We start from the raw sequence: 21,146 nt of genomic DNA, 5'->3' as shown, positions 1-21,146 counted from the left end.
GAGAAAAGTGACTAATAGAAACAGACCTACAGGGTAATCCCAATTTTTTTTTAATTTTTTTTTTTTACATTTATTTATTTTTGGGAGACAGAACGCAAGCAAGGGAGGGGTAGAAAGAGAAGGAGACACAGAATCTGAAGCAGCCTCCAGGCTCTGAGCAAGCAGTCAGCACAGAGCCCAACACAGGGCTCAAACCCAGGAACCATGAGATCATAACCTGAGTTGAAGTTGGACACTTAACTGACTGAGCCACCCAGCCACCCCAGGGTGATCCCAATTTTAGAGTCAGACAACAAGGATTTTAAAATGACTATGTTTACTTTTTAAAAATGTTTTTATTTATTTTTGAGAGAGAGCATGTGGGGGGGGGGGGCAGAGAAAGAGGAGAACAGAGGATCAGAAGTGGGCTCCATTCTGACAACATGAGCCCAACATGGGGCTTGAACTCATGAACCACGAGATCATGACCAGAGCTAAAGTCAGATGCTCAACCAACTGAGCCAATCAGTAGCCTCAAAAATGACAATGATTTATATGTCCAAGAAACTAGAGGAAAATGGAGAGGTTTAAAATAGGTAATTCATCAATACATTTAAACTATAAAGAAGGATCAGATGGAAATTCTAGAACTAAAAAAAACAAAAATTAAAACATAAAAAGGCTATCCAAAAGTTAAGAACGTGTTAGCTAGGTTCAGTAACACATTGTAACACAGCAGAATATAAGATCTGTCACATGGAAAACACATCAATAGAAAATAATCAAACTAAAGCAGAAATGGGGCAGGGGGTGGGAGGGTGGAAGAATGGAAAATGGGACTCATGAAGACCTAATAAAATAAGTGAAGTCCCAGAAGAAAGAGAGAAAATGGGTTAAAAGCCATATTTAATCAGATATTGGAAAAAAAAATTCTCAAAACCGATGAAACACTTTTGATAACTATTGTACTTTCCTGATAGATTGAGCCTTCCATCCCTATAAAATCCCCCACTTTCTCTCTAGTAACATTTTAGTTTGTTTTTTTAAAGTCTATTCTATCTGATGGGGTGCCTGCGTGTCTCAGTCGGGTAAGAGTCCAACCTCGGCTCAGGTCATGATCTCGCGGTTCATGAGTTCGAGCTCCACATTGGGCTATGTGCTGACAGCTCACAGCCTGGAGCCTGCTTCGGACTCTGTGTCTCCCTCTCTGCCCCTCTCCCGCTCACACTCTGTTTCTCTCTCTCTTAGAAATAACCAAACATTAAAAAGATAAAAATTAAAAAGTCTATTCTATCTGATACTTGTATGGCTACTCAACCTTTCTTATGGCTGCTATTTGCATAATAGATCTTTTTCTACCCATTTAGTTTCAATCTCTTTATGTCTTTGAATCTAAAGTGTGTTTCCTTTAGATAGTACATAGTTGGACCTTGCTTTTTATCCAGTCTTATTTTTTGATTGGATTACCTATTCCATTCACATGTACTGTTATTATACAGTTAGACTTATATTCATCATTTTACTTTTTGTTTTCAACGAATCTCATGTCTTTTTCTTCCTCTAGTTTTCCTTTACTGGATTTCTTTTGCATTAAGCAGATATTTTCTAATGATGTATTTAAATATTTTAAATTTTTTCACTATAATTATTTCTTTAGTGGTTGCCATAGGTTTTCATATATGCTTTATGAGAATCAACTTCAAATTTATACTAATTTCAGTATAATATAGAAATGTCACTCTTATACAGCTCTTTGAATTTTCCTACTTTTGGTTGTGTTATTGCTATACATATTACATCTGTCAATATGACAAACTCAACAACTCAATATTATAATTATTACTTTATATGATCTGGGGTCTTTTGAAAGAGCTGAGAGAAGAAAGGAAGGAAATCTATATTTTAGTCTTATTATATTAGCCTTCCTGTTTATCATTTCTGGTTTTCTCCATTGTATTTTGGGTTCAAATTACCATCTACAATAATTTACCTAGCCCAAAAGGCCTCTGCTCCCACTCACTTCTTTTACACTACTACAGACAAATATATCACATTTCTACATGTTATAGGCCCAAGAATACATTACACACATATTTTGTACAATTGCTTCTTAAATCAGGTAATAAAAGAGAAGACATAGACAGTTACACTATATTTTGTAATTACCTGCTCACCTTTACTGTTGCTCTTTGTTTTTTTGTGTGAATTCAAATTACTATCTAGAGTCACTTACTTTCAGCCTGAAGAAATCCCTTTAGTGTGTCTTGTAGGGTGAGTGTGCTGCATTCAAATGCTCTCGGGTTTTGTTAATCTAGGAATGTATTTATTTCACAGGCTGTATCATCATGGAATTTACCACTCTCTTCCCAACTGTCTTTCAACCCAACCTCCACTGTTTTTGAGAGTTCCCTTATGCTCCAACTTCTCCACGCTCTACTTCAAATGAAATCAGTCCCTTGTGGAAGAGACCAGGAGGTATCTCTTTTATGACCTGTTTCTCTCTTCTTTGACACAGGGACCTCGAACTGGGTGTGGAGACAGTGATGTGTTTCTCTCTGAGTGACTCAACTTTAGGAACTAAGCATTTGGCAGGTACGCTATGCACAACTGTGCAGTAAACCCCAACTTCTCCGCTTACCCTCTGAGCATAGAACCACTGCCTTACACACTAGGACACAGGAAAATCAGGCCCCAGGGCTTTCAGGGGTGCCTCACTTATGATAGAGACTCTGTTCTATGATTTAGGGCTAGCATAAGAAGGGAACCCCCATCTCTCTCCACACTCATTCAGAACTTAGCAAAAGGTAAGGCCCTCTCACTGGATGCTTGGGGGGAAAAAAGCCCTATGTTTTGGCTGCACTGGTCCAGAATGGAGTTTCCCTCTCAATGAGCAGCGAGGGGGAGGAAGAAAAGGATCTGGGCCCAAATACCACAGACGTTCACCTTTTTTTACTGAATTTTTATAGAACGTTACTGAATAGCTGTTTATTCATTAGTTGTATGTCCTTAGGATCATTTTCAGAAAATTTACATAGTTGTTTGTTTTGTTGTTGCTGTTGTTGTTATTGTTTTAATAATTTTCACCAGCTTCACTTGGGAGCAGGTCCATGGCGCTTCTCATGGTATTTGTCAAAAGTTGGTCTCCCTGGTAAACCCTTTTTAACCCACATCAAAATCTATCAAACCATAAACAGAATCACGTCCGAGAGGTCAGAACATATAGCACCCAATGTGATCATTTTATGGATGTAGGAGAACTGCATTTCTCACGAACTGGATGCATATGCTTAAGTATTTAGGAGTAAAGTATCATGATGACCCAATTTACTTTGAAATAGCTCAGGAAAAAAAAAATCTATGTGCATATAGGTACATACACATATAGAAAGAAAGAACGCATGGATCGCCTGGGTGGCTCAGTCGGTTAAGCATCTGACTTAGGCTCACGTCATGATCTTGTGGTTTGCAAATTCAAGCCCCAGGTCAAGCTCTGTGCTGACAGGTCAGAACCTGGAGCCTTCTTTGGATTCTGTGTCTCCCTCTCTCTCTGCCCATCCCCACTCATGCTGTCTGTGTCTCTCATAAATAAACTTTAAAAAAAGAAAGAATGCAAATATGGTAATTTGGTGAATCAAGGTGAAATTTATTTAGGTATTCACCTGGAGCATGCTTTCAGCATATCTATGGGATTGAAGTTTTCAAAAAATAAAAGTTGGAAAAAAAAACCTTCTTGAAAATAATTGCTTACAGATTTATTGGTACTGACTGAAAGGTTAATTAAATGTACTGCTTGGAGAAGAGAAGTTGTGTAATAAAACAATCACCACATGCTTTGAAACCACTTACACACTCAGAAACTCTGAAATTTGTTTTTAAAATTAATAGAAATATCCAAATATATCCTTAAAGGAAATTAGTTTTTTAAAAACATAACAACTCAGTAGTAACAGTTTTGATTTTAAACCCAGATTTAGGAAAGGAGGAGACAAAGTAAAGAACAGTAATAATTAGTGTTCTTCATGGTTTACAGGGGAGACCAGAAATGGTGTTTTGTTCCTAACTTTCATAAATAAAAGTAGTTGAATTTTTTTTTAGATTTCCAACAACTAAGCCATTTTCTCTGTGCTTAGGAAATCCATACGCGGGAAGAAATAGGAGTTTACCTCCCACGGCAGGAGATGTGAAGGCAAGTTGTTGGCTCTCTCTAGAATGTAACGGCTAACCTTGTGGACTGAGGCAATCATTTGCACCTTCTCAGAACTTCAAATCTGCAGAAACTGACACAAAGAAGGGACAGTTTAAAATGGCTTCAGGTGGCACCTAATGGGGTCAAGAAAGAGAATGACAATCTAACTTTTTGGATTAAGACTCTTATGAAACTTAGAGATATTCTGTTACTGTGTTAAAAGAATCTCTTATTTCCTGTGGCTGTGATATAAAGGTCATAAAACACAAAACACAGTTTGCTCCCAAAAGCTGTAAATACAGTTATTGGTTGAATTCTCAGTGTCACTATCTCTTTTATGTAAAATTAAAGCATAGGTCAAGAAATTCTGCAGTCTCAAGACCTGGAATGGTGACAGGTGGAACTATTTAGAGAACTCTTTACTCAGAATCGTTCACTTACGGCAACCCTTCTTTGCCAGACAGAAGAACACTCAGTGTCTGGTTTGATATAGCTCTGCACACATTATTTTAAAAATGGTGTATTTCCCTTGCCTCAGGTTCCCCAGGCCTTTCATATGAATCATATCTAAGTATGTCCTAGGGATCTAATTACAAAGTCAAAATCAAGCTGAGGAGGAACTTGCTTGCTTCCAAACACAACCCACACACTGCAGGACTTTGCCTATTTAAATTGATTTTTTTTTAATAAGGAATATATGTGGAAATGGATTTAGACAGTACTTGGACAAAGAAGGAAGACGACATTGGATCAGGCTGTATTTATTAATATAGTTATCACTACTGGCATTCTGTAGTCTTGGTAATAATAGCTTAAGCATCTGAATGGTTCCATAGTTATTTGCCTATTTTGTCAACTAAACTCTAGGCTCACATGTGGATGCTCAACAAATGGATTTGAGAGACCTCAAAATTCCTTTGGTATGATGTAGGAGAAATTCAAGGAGCTTGAAAAGTGGAATGCTGAAAGCCTTTAGAATGGGTAACCTGCCTTTTCATTGCATCATTCCATCTTCTGATAGCTCCCAGAAGACACCCCCTTCACAAAGACCCCAAGATATTCATGAGCAAAGGGAATATAAGCATCTCAGAGAAGCATGCAAGGCACATTTTTTATGCAGCAGGGAGACTGTTAGAAGATGATGCAAAAAAAAAAAAAAAAAAAAAAAACTTTCCTAATTTTAAAGAAAATTGGAAGATCTGAGGGTGACAGAGGCCACACTGGGCACTAAATTCCAGAGGCATGGTAGTAATATTAGGAAGCAAGAGAGAAAGAAGACCCTGCCGAAGATGTCTGGGGCTTAGAGAATTAAAGTAGATTATCAAAACTTAAGCAGATTTAACTGTAATTTCATTTGTTATTCTAGAGGGGTTTCAGGAAAGGCCCAGAAGGGGAGAATATTTGTATTCAGCCTGAGTGACCACTGTCAAGGATCCATTCAATGATCACGTAGACAGCCAGCCCCGTCTTCCCACTTAAATGCACCTCCAGTTTATGGTAGCATGTATGAAACAATGTGTGGGTCCATCAATATGGACTTCCCATTACAAAGGCTGACCAGCTATCCTTTGCTCAGCTATCCTGCTAGAAGACCAAGCCTGAGTCCCCAGTATAATACTATACACATGGGCCAGCCATTTGCCTCGTACAAGGTAAACTATATTGGAAAACTTACTTTCTGGTAAAGGTACCAATTTGATGTTACTTATTAAGATTTGGGTTGGTTTTCCCTCCTTCCTATACTTGTACAAGTACCACCCCTAATGAATGCCTTATAAAAAACATGGCGTCCCACACAACATTGTTTCAGAGCAAGGAACTCTCTTTACAGTGAAGGAAAAAAGCAATAAAACAACCACTGGTATCTCATCATCTGAAAACAGCTGAGCTTACAGAACACTGTAGTGAGCCGTGGAAGACTGAGTCACTCCAGCTGAGAGACAATACTTTGCCAGGTTAGAGCGTAGTCCTTAAGGATATCATGAATGCTGTTTGTTCTAGAGTCAGAACATCTAGCATGGATGGCAGGTGTTGTTGTACCTCCAAGAATTATATTGAATAATGTACTTGCAAAAACTTGACACATTCTCATCTCATAACTCTGTTATCCACAAGTATTGAATGTTTGTTTGCAAGGAAAGAGATAACCATTCTGTTAAACTACTATCAGGCTATTTGTCCTCCCTATGCCACTGGATAAATAGGTAAAGTAAGTTGTTACAGTATTGCCTGGTAATTGACACTAATGATGAAAAGCAAGTAAGAATGCTCTTTCTCCATAAGTATAGAGAAGAATACAGTTGAACCCTTTCCTAACATGTTCCATGGTCAGTTTTAAGTGGATGACTACTAAACCCTATGCAGACAAGAGGAGCCAGCTTTCAGGGTTATCCTGAAATTAGACAAAGAGCTGGACTGGGAAAGAGCCCAAATAATTCACTCAGGTATGGATGAAGGGAAAGGGAACATAATTTTATTTCTAGCTGTGCTGTACAATGTTGTAGCCATCAGCCACATATGGCTATCTAAATCTAAATTAATTTGAATCAAATACATTGAAATATTACTTTCTCAGCTCCACTAGCCACATTTTAAGTATTCCCTGACCACATGTGGCTAGTGGCTCCTGTATTCAACAATTAAGGTAAAAAGCATTTCTGCGGTTACAGAAACTCATAGTGGACAGTGCTGAGCTACAGTCATAAGACCAACCAATGAAATAAAAACCATAATTTCTATCCTTATTTTAACCAGCTTCCTTTTCCTTTCCTCTCTCTTTTTTTGTAAGTTTATTTAGAGAGAGAGAGGGTATGAGAAGGGGAAGGGCAGAGGGAGAATCCCAAGCAGACTCTACTCTCAGCACAGATCCCAATGCAGAGCTCAATTTCACCACCAGAAGACTGCATCCACGAGATCACAACCAGAGCCAATATCAAGAGTCCAGTGCTTAACCAATTAAACTGGCTGAGCCACTCAGGCACCCCTCCTTTCCTCTCTCTTTACCCCTGTATTTCATGAAGTGTGTATAAGCAGTAATTAACTTTTTAGTTTGGTCACCATTTACAAAATACTGAGACATTGATAAAACTGAAGAGGATCATCCCAGATTTCTGGGACATGGTGAATGGTGTAAGCAGGACCTTGCCTCTGCACAGAGCAGAAAAGGCCAGAACTTTCCCTCTCAAACATCTTTCAGCTCTGTGATAGCCTGGAGAGCTAAGCTCAGCCCAGCGTGTGCTCCTGTTTAGGACAATAATGTGAAGCAAACAATGCCCAGAAGCAGAGGCCACCCGGAAGTTATCTGGCAGAGGCAGCTGGAGAGTCTAGTGTCCTGAAGGGTAGCAGTACAGGTAAGTGAGGAAGTGTGCGGCGGGAGTGTTCAGGAAACACAGAGAACGTACCAGCAGCAGAGGCATTCAGAAGGCTACTGGTTCTGGGGTGTGGCCTGCCCTGTGGACTGGGTGCCGGTGGATCCTTCCTGTGTGCCTGTCCTCCTTCCCATCAATTTTGTGAACACCTCCAGGTGCCTGGGTGGCTCAGCTGGCCAAGCGTCCAACTTCAGCTCAGGTCATGATCTCCCGGTTCGTGGGTTCGAGCCCCGCATCGGGCTCTGTGCTGACAGCTCAGAGCCTGGAACCTGCTTCGGATTCTGTGTCTCCCTCTCTCTCTGCCCCTTCCCTGCTCATGCTGTGTCTCTCTCAAGAATAAACATTAAAAAAAAAAATTCTGTGAACACCTCCTCTTCTTTCTGAAAAAATCCCTTTTCTGCCTAATTTAACCCAAGTCAGTTTCAGTTATTCACAAATAAGAACTGATTGAAAAAAATGATTAATAATAGATTAAATATCATTTTCCAAAAGCCAAGAGACAAAAATTTTAAGAGAGATGTTTATCTCTCAGAACATTGGAAAAAGGTAAAATCAAACAAAGCATAATACATAAATCCAGAAGTAGAAGTAGAAGTAGAAGACATAAATCCAGAAAAAAATGAGAAAGAATAAAATATAAACACATAAAACAAGATGACAGAGGCCAGACCAAGTGTACAAGTTATGATAATTTAAATTATTTCAATTCCTCATTAAAAAAAGATTTTCAAAATCTGGTCATATGCTATTTAAGCTCAAAGAAGCATATTAAGTTGACAAGAAATGTTTTTAAAGGCTAAAAAAAGGCTTATAAGATAAATAAAATTAAAAAGACAGCAGTGTGACCCTTTTTATTTCAAACAAAATTTAATATATGGCAAAAAGGTTCCCATGGAAAAGAGGGCCATTTTATATTCATAAAAGGCAAAATCTACATAAAATTTGTAATAACCATGAACCTTTATGCTTTGTATAAAAGGAGCAAATTATGTAAAACAAAAATAGAATTACTGTGCAAGATTGTAAAACATCTCTTTCCTCATTTTATAGATCTGTTAGGGGGAAAAGACAGGGAGTGAAACTGGAAGACAGAATACATTTGATAGAATTTTGAACATGATCTATCCAGTCCTCTTCAAATCCACCAAAATAACAAGAAAAATAATTTTTAAAACATTTACAACAGTGGTGAAAAACCCATAGTGTTAATCAGTTGACCAGAAATTTTGAAAAATCTTGAGAAATGAAGCATCACTGACAGCAGAGTAAAAGGACAGAGAAACTCTAGCTGAAAACAACTAAGAAAAAATAAAAACAACCATGGACATAAAGCAATTCTAAATACTTCAAGTTAGGTTAAAGTCAACAGAAGCCAAAAAAGAAGGGGCTGTGGGACTAACAAGATGATGAATTAAAGAGATGTGTCATAAAGTGCCATATAGACAGTCTCCTTCCTACCTGCTTCTCAATGAGCAACAGATAAGAAAGGTTTCTGCCCCAGGATAAACATTAAGAACCTTTTTCTACACTTACGTGGAAGATCTGCAGGACACCATTTCCCTGCACCATGGTTAGCAACCTTGGCTGTAAATTAGAATCAGCCGGGGAACTTTAAAAACATCCCCATGGCCAGGCTGCTCCCCAGACCAAATAAATCAAGATCTCTGGGGTAGGACAAAGTCTTCAGTGGTTTATAAAGCTACCCAGATGATTCCAGTGTGCAAAGTTGAGAATCACAGTCTGAGTAGAAATGTTGGAACTGAAAACAGAGGAGCAGAGAGCAAAGTAATGCTAAACTTCCACATAGACAACAATGGAAGATGAGAATGGAAAGGAAGCAAATGGCTCTGGTTTGAGTAAAAGTCATGAGCACAGCTCACGAGGAGATCCAGGACTCAAGTTTGGCTCAGTCAGCGAGTATGACCACACTCCACCATAACTCATAATCCCTGAGTGACAACACCTGAGATTATGGCCACACACAACCTACCTGGCTACACACCCCATCTTCCCCCAAACACCTGAGTACAGGTTTCTGTTTGCAAAGCCACAAATAGGAAAAAAAAAAAAAAAAAAGAGAATCTCAAATAAAAATGAGCAACTAAGAATCACTGAATATGTGAGGAAAATCAATACCCATAAAAGAAAAGAGCCAAACTCAACAAATAGCCCAAAACACAAAGGAAAAGAAACTTTTTAAATGAGGACTGTTAATACCCTCAGAGAAATAAGACAAGGGTTCTATGAAACTATCACAAATAGAGATCCAAGAAATTAAAAATATGAATTTTAAAACCCAACAGATAGGCAAAATAGTATAATAGATAAAATCAAACTGAACTAAAGAATTCTTCCATAAAGCATTAAAAAAAATAAACACAACCAAAAAGAGGTGAAAAATATGAGATAAGGCTTGAGTTGCATGGGAAATAGATCTATAAGCTCTACAATGGCAGGGAGGAAAGAAGTATATATAATATACACAGAATTTTATAGGCATGTGGATGGGGATATACATTATAGTCACATGGAGAGAAAATGATGCATGTATGTATTATATATATGTGTGTATTGTATCCTATTTACACACAGAGAATGATATGTATGTGTATGTGCATGCTGTATTATGTGTATGTGTGTATACATACGGAAAACTTCCACAACTGAAAAAAGACACAAGTCTTCAGAATGAAATTCTTACTAAGTACCAAGCAGGAAGAAAGAACAAAACTATCTATAAAAAACGCCGTGCAATTCAGAACTCTGCTAGATAAAGAAAACAATCTAAACGCTACTAGGAGGAGGGGCAGGGCACCTGGGTGGCTCAGCTGGTTAAGTGTCTGACTTCGGTTCAGGTCATGATCTCACAGTTTGTGGGTTCGAGCCCCATGTCAGCTCTGTCAGCACAGAGCCTTCTTCTGATTCTGTGTCTCCTTCTCTCGCTGCCTCTCCCCCACTTGTGCTCTCTTTCTTCTCTCTCAAAAATAAACAAACATTAAAAAAATTGTTTTAAAGCTATTAGGGGGCAAAACCGGGTTACCTAAAAGGGAATAAGAATCATCTTGTTCTGTCATCAGCAACACTAAAAGTGACAAAGACAATGAAACAAATCTTCAAATTCTGAAGAAATAATATTCTAACAGAATGTGCCATACAATAAACATTAAACACGAGTAAAGCATATTAGAAGGTGACAAGTACTAGAGAAATAATGAAATATAACAAAATAGGGAGATTGGGAAATGCAGGGAGATGAGGAAGGACAGCAGATTGCATTATCAGAAAATGAGGTCAGGGAAGGACTCACGGAGGAGAGTTGGGGGCAGAAGGAAAGGAAGAACGAGAGGATTTGCCCAGTGGATATACAAAGAAGAGAACTGCAAAGAGTACGCCTTTAAAAAGGAACACGAAAATAAAAATATTAGAGAAACGTGGTAAGTTTGAGGATCTGTGGGCTTATCAAGGCAAAAACAGGACCGCAAGATACAGTGCTGCAGAGGAGGGTAAGTTTTTCACAGCAGGTGACCTTCCAAAGTCAGTGGAGTGGGGCCACTTCCCAGAAGGGGAACAGGACAAGGGAGGGGAGAATCGATGAGGGGCCAGATGTGACTAGGTGATACTGCCCGGCAGCAAAGCGGGAGGTCTCTGGGTCAGAGAGCTCAAAAGGGCAGCTGCAGTTTGGGGTCTTTTCTAACCACATGGTTGGCTTTATCTACAGCTAGCAGATGCTGGGTGAAGTTCTGCAGGGCACGCAAAGTCGGCAGGCTGTAAATGGCTGAAAATATGCTTATTTGAGCTCCACTTAAAGAAGTTAGATACACAAGAATTTGAGTTGGCTTTGAGTTAATAGTTGAAACTCATTGTGAAGACTTTAACACTATAGGAGGCAATATACAGGGTCCATCATGGGCTCATTTCTAAAGAGCAAATATTCCCTCAAAATTTCACATCATCAAACCTAAAGCATAGTATACTACCCAATAATCTACAACTGAAACAAATGTAATGTACTCAAATATGAGAAAAATACATTATCAGAAAACAGAAAAACTATACCACAAAAATAGCTCTTTTATGCTCCTAAATAATTTGGTATATTTCCATATACAGTATTAGTTTATATCCCTCTGCATTTTAACCACAGCATTTGCTTTTATACATCTGTAGCCCCTAGTGGACTGTAAGCCACTGAAAAGCAGCAATTATTTCTAGCTTATCTTAGTACTGTAAGTATCCAGAACAAATTTCTGGCATGTAATGTGGACCCTATTAATATTTTTGAATAGTGAATAAAGGAACATAAAGAATAGAATTGTAACATATCCCCAAGTCCACAAAAGAATCAAGAATAATTCTATTATAATCCATACTTCTTTTGAAGCTATATATTCATTTTTTGGCTTTACAGTTCTAAAATATAACATCAGTCTTTTCCTACATGTCAAATCTTTTAATCAGTAACTAAGCTATCAACTCAAAATTAGGAATTTATGATCCCACATAAATAAATGTCCCAGGTCCAGCTTATTTGCCCCACGACGTGTGTTGGTTGCAATTTGGCTTCTGTATAATTTTTTAGCTTTTCTTTCAGAAATGCAAGATAGCAGCCATGATTCCAGGCACCATTATACAACAGCATCCAATGGCAGACAAGAAGAGTGGAACTTCTCCATGACTCTCTCTCTTTATCAGGGAGAAAGCACTCTCCCTGAAGCCTCAAGTAAATGCCCCCTTATGTCTCCGTATATAGATCTCGGTGCTGGTTCACACTTCTTACCAATCACCAGCAAAATGAAACTGACTTCTTAGGTTTAAAAAAAAGAAAAAAAAAAACAGAGGGCAGAATTAGTGGTTCCAGTTCCACGGAGATGAAATAAGAACATTCTATCCTATCTACCTCAGAAATTATAAGTCTTTGGACAAGACACATAAAGCAAGCCTCTTGGAACTCTGACAAGTAAATAATAAATAAGAGGCATACTTGTGAGGGAAATCAAATCCTGAAAACCAACCCAGACGGTGGCAAATTTCCTGGCTTTTTCCATTCCATATATCCCAGCTGAGGCCCCAGGGCAACCTGAGTCCTGTGACTGCACAGCAAGTGTGGAAAGAAAAAGCTCCAAGAGAAACCCTCTCTCTCTAATTACAAGACTGGGAAGAGGGCCCCCTCTGGGATGGAGAATGTGGGAATACCCAATTTTTTCCTCTTTTTATTCTCCCTGCTTGGTGCTAAGGCAAGCCCCAGTCAGGAAGCTGCTAGGCTTGAGCTAGCCTGACCATCACAGCAATGGTGTATGAGAGAAAATACTTCCCTCTGAAAAGAACAACAGGGAAAAGGGGATCCTGTAGTCCTACATTTTCTTCTTTAAAAAAAAAAATTTACTTTTGAGAGAGAGAGCGAGTGTAAGGGGGAGAGGGCAGAGAGAGAGAGAGAGAGAGGGAGACACAGAATCTGAAGGAGGTTCCAGGCTCTGAGCTGTCAGCACAGAGACCAATGCAGGGCTCAAACTCAGGAACCGCAAGATCATGACCTGAGCCAAAGTCAGACATGTAACCAACTGAGTCTCCCAGGAGCCCCCTATATTTTCTTTTAAAAGTTTTATAGTTTTAAGTTTCACCTTTAGATCTACGATCCACTTAATTCTCCTGGTGTAAAATTTCCTTTTCTTGCATGTGAATGAAAAGCGTTTCCAACACAATTTGTTGAAAAGACCATCCTTTCTCCACTGAATTGCTTTTACACTTTAACCAAAATCAAACGGCCATATTTGTGTAGCTCTATTTTTGTTTCATTGATTTACGTATCTAATACGTCACTATAATTATTGTCTTAAAATTTGGTCACAAGATCGTCTAATTTATTCTTCTTATTCAAAAATCATTTAGCTATTTTAGGTTGCACGGTCTTTACATATAAATTTAGAATCAGCTTGTCTATATCTGCAGAAAAAATCCCGCTGGGATTGTGACTAGTATTTCATTAAATCTATAGATCATTTGAGGGAGAACTGACATCTTTACTATGTTGAATCTTCCAATCATGAGCACAATATGTCTCTCCATTTATTTAGGTTTCTTTTATTTCTTTCATCAGTGTTTTATAGGCTTCAAAAATGGATTTTATACGTTTTCTTAGATTTATACCTAAGTATTTCATTTTATTGGAGCTTTAGTAAGAGATATCATTTTTATTTATTTTTTTCTTCCAAGATTTTATATTTAAATTCCAGCTAGTTAACATACAGTGAAATATTAGTTTCAAGGATAGAATTTAGTGACTTAGCACTTACATACAACACCCGGTGCTCATCACAAATGCCCTCCTTAATCCCCATCACCTGTTTAATCCATTCCCTCACCACCACCACCACCTCAATACTTTCAGCTTGTTCTCTATAGTTGAGTCTGTTTCTTGAATTGCCTCTCCCTCTTTTTCCCCACTTTGATCATTTTTTTTCTTTCTTAAATTCCACATGAGTGAAATCATATGGTATTTGTCCTTCTCTGACTTGTTTCACTTAGCATGATACTCTCTAGCTCCATCCACATCATTGAAAATAGAAAGATTTCATACTTTATTATGCTTGAGTAATATTCCATTGTATACATATAATACACACATACACACACACACACACACACACACACACCATATCTTCTTTACTGATTGATCAATCGCTGGACATCTGGGCTCTTTCCAAAATTTGGCTATTATAGATAATAATGCTGCTATAAACATCAGGGTTCATGTGTCCCTTTGAATTATTTTTGTATCCTTTGGGTAAATAGGTAGCAGTATAATTACTGGGCCATAGGGTAGTTCTACTTTTAATTTTTTGAGGAACCTCTATATTTTTTCCAGAGTGGCTTCACCAGTTTGCATTCCCACCAGCAGTGCAAGAGGATTCCCCTTTCTCTGCATCCTCACCAATGCCTGTTGTTTCCAGTGTTCTTAATTTTATCCATTAAAATTAACAAGGCCATAGGGTTGCCTTCTAGTTTTGTTGACTGTCCCTTCATTGTGCAGAACTTTTTTATTCTGATGAAGTCCCAATAGTTCATTTTTGTTTTGTTTCCTTTGTCTCAGGAGACATATCTAGTAAGAAGTTGCTACAGCCAATGTCAGAGAGGTTACTGCCTGTGTTTCCCTCTAGGATTTTAATGATTTCCTGTCTCACATTTAGGTCTTTCATCCATTTTGAATTTATTTTTGTGTATGGTGTAAGAAAGTGGTCCAGTTTCATTCTTTTGCATATTGCTGTCCAGTTCTCTCAACACCATTTGTTTTAGAGACTTTTTCCTATTGGATATACTTTCCTGCTTCGTTGAAAATTAATTGACCATATAGTTGCAGGTTCACTTCTGGGTCTTCTAATTCTGTTCCATTGTTCTATGTGTCCTTTTTTGTGCCAGTACATACTGTCTTGAAAGTGATATCATTTTTAAATTATGGTTCCTAATTGATTATTGCTAGCATATAGAAATACAGCTAATTTTTGTGTGTTGACTTTGTATCCTACAATTTTTATACACTTAGTTCTAGAAACCTTTTTGCAAGTTCCTTGAGATTTTATAAATAAGCATGTTACCCACATATAGGGACAAGTTTTCTTTCCTCCTTCAATCTGTATAACTTTTGTTTCTTGTTATTACTTTATTGTTCCGGCTGAGACATCTAGTACTAAATTAAAAAAGTGGTGAGAATGACATTCTTCCTTTGTTCTTGATTTTACAGGGTAAGAATTCAGTCTATCATCCTTAAGAATAATGTTAGCTGTGGGGTTTTTTATATATGCCCTTTTGCCTATTACTAGTTTGCTGAGACTTTTTATCAAGAACAGATGATGAATTTGGTCAAATATTTTTTCTACATCTATTTATATAACCATGTGGTTTTTCTCCTTAAACTATTCACATGTTCAGTTACATAGATGAATTTTTTTTCAGTATTGAACAAGTATTGCATGCCCGGGATAAACCCCAGTTGATTATACAGTATCATTTTCTTAAATATTGCTAGGGTCAATTTGATAATATTTTGTTGAGGATAATTGTGTCTATGTTCATGAGGGATTTAACATAAAGTTCTTCTCTTCTTGTAATGTCTTTGTTTAGTTTTAATATGAAGGTAATGGAAGGCCGATAAAATGTGATTGGTGATGGTTGTGATATGTGATGGTTGAAATGGCTGGATTCAGATCTACCATCTTGCAAACATGTCCCATCTGTTCTGTAATTTTTCTCTCCTTTTCAGCTTTATTCTTTATTAATTGAGTGTATTTTGTGATTCCACTTACCCCCATTATTTTTGAGGGGTTGTCATAGGTTTTAAAATATACATCTTTAAGGGCGCCTGAGTCGCTGAGTCCGTTAAGCGTCCAACTTCAGCTCAGGTCACGATCTCATGGCTCATGAGTTCGAGCCCTGCATCAGGCTCTATACCAACAGCTCAGAGCCTGGAGTCTGCTTTGGATTCAGTGTCTCCGTCTCTCTCTGCCCCTCCCCTATTCGTGCTCTCTCTCTCTCTCAAAAAGAAACATTAAAACAATTTAAATATACATCTTTAATTAACAAAGTCTACCTTGAATATTACTTCCTGTGTGGTATAAGGACATTACAATACTGTAGTCTCATTCCCTCTCTCCCATAATTTGTACTATTGCTGTTGTACCTTCTACACTTACGTATGCTATAAACACACAGTGCACTGTTACTATTTTTTTTGCCTTAGACAGTTATCTTTCAAAACAAGGTTTACTCCGCCTCAGCCACATTAACATTTTGGACTGGATAGTTGTTGTGTGAGGCTTTCCTGTGCACTGTAGAGTGTTTAAAAGTATTCCTAACCTCTGCCCACTAGATATCAGTAACACCACCCCAATGGTAAAACCAAAAATGTCTCCAGATAATGCCAGAGTCCCTGAGGGATGAGAAAAGAAGGATATATCCCCTGGTTGAAAAACACTGCTTTATAGCAATTTTTAAATTTTTTTGAAAAAATGTTTAATGTTTACTTTTAAGAAAGGGGAGTAGTGGGGAATGGCAAAGAGAGGGAGACACAGAATCCAAATCAGGCTCCAGGCTCTGAGCTGGTAGCATAGAACCCAACGTGGGGTTCAAACTCACAAACTGTGAGATCACGACCTAAGCCTAAGTCAGACGCTTAACTGACCGAGACACCCAGGTGCCCCTAAATTTTTAAATAATAAATTTAAGTTTACCATCATTACTTCCATTTTCCATGTTCATTTCTTTGTGTAAGTCCAAGTTGCCATTCTCTCTCATTGTCTCTCTGCATAAAGAATATATGTTACTACTTCTTATGGAGCAGGTCTTCTAGAGATGAATTTCCTCGTCTGAAAAAAAAAAAAGCAATGCTATTTTTCCTTTATTTTTTGAAATGCATTTTCAGGGGAAGAGAATTAACAGATTTTTCTTTCAATACTTTAAAGATGTTCCTCCATTACTTTCTGGCTTGCATAGTTTCTGAGAAGTTCACTGTAATTGTTTGTTCTCTGTATCTTTGTTCCTCTATATGTGATGCTCCTTTTTGTTCTGCCTTTAAGAATGTTGTCTTTGTCTTCTGTTTTCAGTAGTCTCATTATGATGTGGATAGGTGTGTATATTTAGATAAGGGGGCAGTATTGTGTGTGTGTGTGTGTGTGTGTGTGTGTGTGTGTGTGTGTGTTCTCTGAGACTCTTGGACCTGTGGTTTGGTTTCTGTCATTTATTTTGGAAAATTCTCACCATTATTTCTTCAGCCATTTTTTTCTGGACTATCTCTCATTTCTCCTTCTTGGATTCCAATTCCACGTATGTTAGAATACTTGATATTGTCCAACAGCTCTCACATGCAAACAGGAAATTATGCTGTTCAGGATACAATTTATACACCCCTCCCCCAACATACACACATATTTCCTTAGAGAAATATTTTTCCTACTTTAATAAGTATTAGTTATTTAGAGATACAAAGTTAAGAGAAGAGCATGATCTTTGAGGAAGGAAGGACTTCTGTCTTTATGTCATTGGATTAGAGCCAGAAATACTAAAAGGAAAGAGTTCAGAAAAGGAGCCAGAATGTGGAAGCTTTAGGGTACTCAATTTTTTTATCCTAATCCTTTAGGGAGCAAAGCCTGAAAAAAGAATTGAAAGGCTGATCCTTGAGCTGGGAAATGAAAAACCAGAACAGTGAATGTAAGAGGAGAAAAAGTAGCACTGGCCAGGCAGCAGCAATGTTTGCCCAGCACACAGGACTTGTCAAGAAAAAATGCAAAAAGGAATGTCATCTTGGAGCAATCCTTGGAAGGAAGGAGGCAGGGAAGAGTCCCATCTCCCATTTCTCTTTGGTCAAGTTTACATGCAGGAAGCTTCTCTCTTCAAACACACTTCTGGGTTGTGTCATCCAGTCCCCTGAAATCTCAAAACCAAGTCCTAACATCCAGAATGTGTTCTTCCATTCACATCTAGAAGTAGACAGGCTAGTCAGCACATGTGTGACACCAACACATAAAGAGAAAAGGAGGATGGGAGGCAATCTGAAAGGTAGACAAGGTTTATGTCTAACAGTGTCTATCTGCTGGCTCCAGCCAAATGGAGTCCATCCTCTTGCTTGACTGACCTGTTTGGTTACTATTTCATTGTCCTTATCTATCATCAATACCAGCTGGCCCTTCCAAGTAATATCCCTCCCCTAGCCCTATCATGAGGTTGACTTGTACCAGCCTCCAGTTATAAGCAACATATCACCAGTTACTTTTTCCCTCAATGCATTTAAAGTTTTCTCCTCTAGCCAATCAAATTTTCTAGAAGTAAAAGCTCCTGTGTTCAGGCAAAACAAAAGAACCCAAATTCTTATTCTGAAGATTTGGGACATATATTTAATGAGACAAACATTTATTGAGCATATATTCTATGCCAGGAACTGCTCTGCATTTTCAAGAATGCCAAAGAGGGGCGCCTGGGTGGCGCAGTCGGTTAAGCGTCCGACTTCAGCCAGGTCACGATCTCGAGGTCTGTGAGTTCGAGCCCCGCGTCAGGCTCTGGGCTGATGGCTCGGAGCCTGGAGCCTGTTTCCGATTCTGTGTCTCCCTCTCTCTCTGCCCCTCCCCTGTTCATGCTCTGTCTCTCTCTGTCCCAAAAATAAATAAAAATGTTGAAAAAAAAATTTTTTTTAAAATAAAATAAAAAAATAAAGAATGCCAAAGAAACAGATTTCTTTTATCTCCTAATCCTTTTTTTTTCTCACTTCTGCTGTTTCCATTTGGTCTATTTCACTACTCCTTAGCAGATCCAAAAGAAGAGGGAGAAATGAAAGAGAGATTTATTTCATAGCAATAAGACAGCTTTTAAGATAATTCTGAAAAAAAAGTTGCAACTTTTGTTTAAAATGGAGATCTATAGTGCTGTTTCAATGACTCTATCTCCCTTCACCAATGGGTAATTGAAAGTAGACTACTATACATTAATAGGAATTTATTTGTGTTAATGATATGAAGATACTTCATCTTCACTTTAGTGTAGAAGTGATGTCAGATCCTGGGCTGAAGAAGAAAGTAACCTCTTGAGAGGTTACCTTCAGAGAAAGTAGGGTTTAAAATGCAGCTGGTTATTATTTGTTCATTCACGTTACTTGCCCTAATGGAGTTGTTCTCAAACTACCTGGAAGAATGAGCTATATAGTTGTTTCCCAGATTCCCTAGCTATGGAAAATATAACCCAATCCTTACAAGGGTTGTTTATTTGATTTTGACCGAGTAGCATGTACTAAGCATGCTTTGCTTGTTTTAAGCCAGGTTGTCTAAGTTTCTTCCAGTCAAAAACACAAATAACAACAGTGATTCACTTGTAAAAGTGCTTTGAAGTAGAGGAAGTTGAAAGCAGTGAGACCAGATGTCAAATTAAGATAGCAGGTGGCTCACAGTTCCTGACTTTTCTGCTTACAAGTTGCTGAAGGTTTAAAAAAAAAAAAAAGACACTAAATCACAACAACATTGGAAACTAAGAATATCAAACAATAATCTTCCATACTCTTAGAAAGAATTATGTGCAGACTTCTAAGTGAGCAAAGAGACCAGCAAAACAAATAGTTACCTATCTAGGTGACTACTGTTGTATAATGTGAGTATCTAAAAAATAAGAGATCACAAATCTTGCACTGGGTGAACGACATTGCTTTTACTATGAGCAGGGCAAAATTCTCCCCAGATTCACTAGGGGCCAGGAATTATCACTGAGATTCTAAAACTAAAGAATTGAAAAGGATTTTTTTACTAGCTCTCTGACCAATGGAAATAATTGAGAAGCACAATCTGTGGCTCAATTGTCTTATGCCACTAGAAACCAAGGAGTCCAGTTACGTGGCCTGTGGGCAACCTCTTCATGGGGTCAGTGATGACTGGTCTTATGGAACTAGTTAGGCTTGTATATCAGAATCCAGAATTTGGGTGAGCATATTTTTTTTTTACCTGATAACATCTGGCACTTGTGGGTTGTCAATATTCTAAATCCTCTCTTCCTCTACAATCTGTTTCTCAGACACAGCTAAGAGAATGCCATGTTACTCAAAGTTAATGCGAAATAGACCCTTCTGGAAATAAGGGCCTGGGGACTTCAGGTAGAAGAATGGTAAAGTTTTGAAGAGGATGGGAGAAGACAGATCACCTCTTACAAGACCCACAGGGACATACTCTTTGAGACACACAAAGAGCAAAAGCAGTGATAAGAACTTCCAAGTCTGCTGGTCTGAAGACATACAGAAAAGAGAAGAGTTTGGAGCTGGGAAATGCAAGGTCACAACAAATGTGGGGTACTGTACCACCCACAAGAGAGTTAAAATCTATAATTGTGGAAAGAACCCACAATTAATTGAAGATTGGAGATCTGAGAACACAGGAGTTAATAGAGTTGGAAAAAAATCCATTGGGAAGCTATAAATATATGAGATGACCAATAATGGAAGGAAAGGCTCCTCAGTAAAGTCTGTATGCTTGTAGTTCCCTATCATGAATTCCACAAGAGAAGGCAATTTGCATGGTAGGTGAATAAATGTTTTTCCAAAACATGGAAATTTTACTATCACAGATAACCCATTGATGGGAGAGTTCTGTTTAAAGGAGTAGAATCAGAACAACTTAAGTGGATTTCCTGGTATGCTAGGAAAAGTGAAATCTTAAATTTATTTTTCTCTCTTTTGGTTGGCTATTTTCTCTGACCATCCTTTTTCCCAGACAATAGGAAGTCTTGGCTATGGTCTCTGGCAACAGTAAAAAGCTTCCACATCAGTAGTTCTCAACCATGTTTTTTTGAATGCTGTAATTTTTGGCACTCCAAAAACACCAACGCTAAACAAGCCAGGAATAATTATAACACAAATACTATTAGAGAATAATATCTCATGCTCTTTGAAAGCATCTAGTTATTGCACTATTCACATGGTCACACTTCAATACTATGTTACTTTTTAAAATCCTCTTTACAGCCAGAACCACACTGTCAGAAGACAAAGTCCTCATGGGGCACCTGGCTCAGTCGGTTGAGCATCTGACTCTTGATTTCAGCTCAGGTCATGATCCCAGGATTGTGGGATCAAGCCCCATCTCAGGCTCCACGCT

Source organism: Lynx canadensis, chromosome B1, assembly GCF_007474595.2.
Source record: "Lynx canadensis isolate LIC74 chromosome B1, mLynCan4.pri.v2, whole genome shotgun sequence".
Classification (NCBI taxonomy): domain Eukaryota; kingdom Metazoa; phylum Chordata; class Mammalia; order Carnivora; family Felidae; genus Lynx; species Lynx canadensis.
This window is presented reverse-complemented; position numbering follows the sequence as displayed.